Source organism: Mesitornis unicolor, unplaced genomic scaffold (genome assembly GCF_000695765.1).
Source record: "Mesitornis unicolor isolate BGI_N332 unplaced genomic scaffold, ASM69576v1 scaffold4713, whole genome shotgun sequence".
NCBI classification, from domain to species: Eukaryota; Metazoa; Chordata; class Aves; order Mesitornithiformes; family Mesitornithidae; genus Mesitornis; species Mesitornis unicolor.
The window spans coordinates 1-3,992 of NW_010172429.1; the positions used below are offsets into that span (position 1 = coordinate 1).

General features: G+C 33.2%; 1 long non-coding RNA gene across 1 annotated transcript; it reads left to right on the top strand.

The window, feature by feature from the left end:
- Window positions 1-1,894: 1,894 nt before the first annotated feature.
- Window positions 1,895-2,974, top strand: LOC104537466 (the record flags this gene model as incomplete). Its single annotated transcript, XR_728107.1, has 1 exon — window positions 1,895-2,974. It is a non-coding gene; the product is annotated as an uncharacterized LOC104537466 (long non-coding RNA).
- Window positions 2,975-3,992: the final 1,018 nt, after the last annotated feature.

The window sequence follows — 3,992 nt, forward strand, 5'->3', positions numbered from 1 at the left end:
CTATAATCTTCCCAAGTGGCCAGCCCCTCCTAGTGCAAGAACCTAGTGCAAGAACAGAGCATCTACATGGCTCTTCACATGCTTATGGAAATGCTCTCTAAAACCTGGGGTCTTCTGTGAGTGGTATTCTGGTTTTGTTTTTGGTTTTATTTATCTTTTTTTAATGCCAGATTCTGATAGAAGAGAATGGTGCACATATTTCTAGTTCTGTGTTTATAACTTAGATTGTTTGATTTATTTATTTTGATTCACGTTTCCGTTCTTAAATTGAGATTTCATTCTCCAGTAAATATACTTACTTTGGTTTGTGTCTTTACATCTTGCTTGGTCCAAATTTTGAAAACAAATTAGGATGATAACTGACTACCATGCATAAACTTAAGTGTATAAAATTTAATTTTTATAGAACTAAGCCATGGAAGAAATTGGAGAGGGATATTTTTAATACCTTGATTGCCTCCTGGATTCAGTCTGTCATTTTTAAGCCTTTGGGCTGTCCAGTGAAAATTTACAGAGAATGGCTGGTCACTCAAGTAGAGGTTCTGGACATCCAGGTACAAGGATGTGCAACATCATGGACTTGGAAGTTTCCTCAGAATTATCATTGATACTTTCACTATGTGCTGTAAGAAAAATGTGTTGGAATGTGTTAAGTGTCTCTGCCGTGAACTCCACTATCTTGAACATTTCATTAACCTGTACCTAACATTGTTTTGCAGTCTGCATGTGCAACATGTTTGTTTAATTTTATGTCTCAACAACCTGTTTTCACCCTTAGCCCACTTTTCTGCTTCTCGTTCCAACACAAATGAAGGTTTATTCTGGTTAGAAGTGGGGGAAATTCCTCCCATTCCCACTTTAAAGCTTACCAATAATTGATGCTTGTCATTGCTTTGTCATTCTGTTGTACATTTTCCAGAATGGAAAAGTTGAAATGTTATTAAATAGTAACTGAGAAATAGAATACAAAAAATATAACGGGGGGGTGGGGGAAGAGAGAGCGATAATTATGGCTTATTTATATTTACAAACACCAGTTAGATCAGTGGGTCTCATAGCCAAGTATAGCAACTCCTGGCATCCGAGAGTTTAGGAATGATGAACTCTTTCGTCACTGCTCTGACCATCTCTGCTTTAGCTGTCCGTAACCTGCTTTAGACTTTCTGTGTAGCAATACATACACCTTTTATATTGGTTACCTATTTATTTTTATCTAGTGTTCTGTATGCGTCACGCTCAGAATTAATTCCTGAGTAACAAGTATATAATGTAGAATATATATCACAGAAAGAAGTTATTGAAAAAATAGTTTTAAAAACCCAACAAACAAGCAAACAAACGGCAAAAGAACCCCACCAGCAATTCAGATCCTCACTTCTAAGCCAATTCAAAATTCTGCATGGTAGAGTAAATGCTATCCTTATCAGTATGTCTGTGACAAGTTTAATTACTGTTTGCTTTTAAATGTTATTCATGGCTATCAATTGCAAGCTCTCAAATTTGAACATAAAAAAAAGAAAAGGCAAATCTTATGATTTTAGGTAGTAGAGGATTACTGTTGAAAAAACTGCATAAAGGTGAATGCTGCAGCAAGAAAACTAAATATAAATGGATTTGATTTTAGGACTAGGAAGAAGGGAAAGCAAAACTGCCACCTTTTTAAAAGATTTTGGAATAATTTTGTGCATGCTTATTGTCCAAATTATAGTCTGTACTTTGAAAGATTCAACTTTCTTAACATTTCTGTTTCCTAATTAGCATTCCTGTAAAGACTGGTGTCTGTGACATGAGATGTCTTTCACAGATCCTCCTTTTACAGTTTCCTCTTTCCACCTAACTGCTGTCTCTTTTTTTTCCTTCCCTCTCTCTCCCTCTTTCCTCTATTCTTGTGTAGGCCTGACCAAAGATGGCAGTAATGAAAATATTGATTCCCTTGAGGAAGTCCTTAATATTTTAGCAGAGGAAAGCTCTGATTGGTTTTATGGCTTTCTCTCATTTCTCTATGATGTATTGACTCCTTTTGAAATACTAGAAGAAGAAGAGAGCGAAGCTGCAGATGATGTTGATGGTACGTCACAGAATGAAGGGGTTCAGGGAAAAAAGACTTGTGTGATTTTGGATTTACAGAACCAGTGACTGAGAGACTGATTTGATTTTCAAAAATGCCCATGAAATCATCAGTCTTAATATAACAGAAATTTACGGCATTGAGGGGAAGCTCCCACACGGACGCTATAAAGATTGAACTAAAGTCAGCCATGCAATGTAGTTTCACTAGTTGAAAGCCTTTCAGTGACTTTTCCATTTTTGTGGCAGGACGACAAATACTACACACTTGTGTAAATATGTAGATTAAAATGTGTATCTGCAGTTGTGTAGTTGGTTTCTCTATGTGCTTCAATTTGTGCATTTTGTGCACAAAGCTTACCAAGCTAAGTGTAATAACCTCTACTGTTAACAATATAACATTTGTCTTTCTAGCAAGCATTAACTGAAGCATTTTGTAACAGCTTTGATTGTAAAGTATTCTGGCATGACTGCATTATGTAAATATATATTTATATGTTAATCCTTAATATAGACATGACAATGATAATTCTCCTGTGAAAAATAATTTTAATAAATAATTTATTTTGTGATTTACTGATTTCTCAGATAGATTCTTTTTACCTGTTCAAATAAAAGCATTTCATTTAAAAGTGCTTGAAAATTTTACAGAACCATTTATTTCTAAGTTAGCTGTCATCTATTGTATTCAGAAGATATGATGTAATTTTTGTGGTTTATCCCCACTGATTTGTCTGTTTTCAAACTGAGTTTTCAGTCATTTTTTTAATATAACAATCATACCACAAGGGCTGTTCTTAATTTGTTTGAGGTTTTTTTAAGGTGAGCCTTTTATGGAAGTGGGAAGCTGTGATTATGTATTTCTAATGTAATACTGAATATATTAAAGACTAGTTGGAAATTAGAATGTAATGTCTTCTATTCCTTGATAAATTCAAGAACTTAATGCAGTTTTGCAAATTTTAATCATTTACCTGTGAAACTGATTTATGACACTTGTTCCAAAAATATTTTTCATGTACATGAATTCTGTGTGCTATCATAATGTTATTGGTACAGAAAGGGGAGTTTATAATTGTGTTCTGCAGTTTGTATCAGGTACTAAAAGCTGAAGCTGAGCAGTCATTTTAATACATGAATAGTGTATTACAACAGATTATTATTGAAATTATATGTAATTGTTTATTGTGATGCCTGTTATGCTTAAGTTTATATCTGTTTCCCGTACTCAAGTTTTAACACTAGTGGATGCAGGCTGAAATTTTAACCTGTTTTTAAATTAAATGAATTTTCTTCTTTTTTGGCATGGCAATTTTAAGACAATTTAATGTGCCTGTTTCAAAAAAACTTTCATTATATCACCCAACTCGGTGTTCTACTCAGTCTTTAAAAAGTAATTAGAAAGTGCTAGTGTTAAGCAAGTGAAGTGTGAAAATGTTAATGCTGCTGCTTAAGATTTACAAATGAAGTACACAAAAACATCAGTAATTTTCTTCCAAATATTTGAGGATTAGGATATAAGAAAGTTAATAACATTTACATTTATTGGTTTTTAATATGAGATATATGAAGCATAGGACAAAGAAAAGAAGAAAAACCCCATTCATTATGAAAATAAATGCTAGTAGATCTGTGGAATATTACTGAGAAGTTTCTTAACAAATAGAAGAAACTTGTGAAGTATCCAAGACATAGGAAATAAACAACCTTGAGTTGTTTTGTTTATTTTTTTTCTATTTTAATTTTAGAAGCAGATTTGAATTAGTAGTAAGACTGTAATCGATATTGTGAGATAATAACATCTCTCAGTGTGAATTAGAAAAATTGTCATGGAGTATTGATTTCTACTGTAGATACTACAGTAATGGAACTAGGTAGCCAAAAAGAGGAGGAAAACATCTACTATGACAATTCTGTGTCATGAA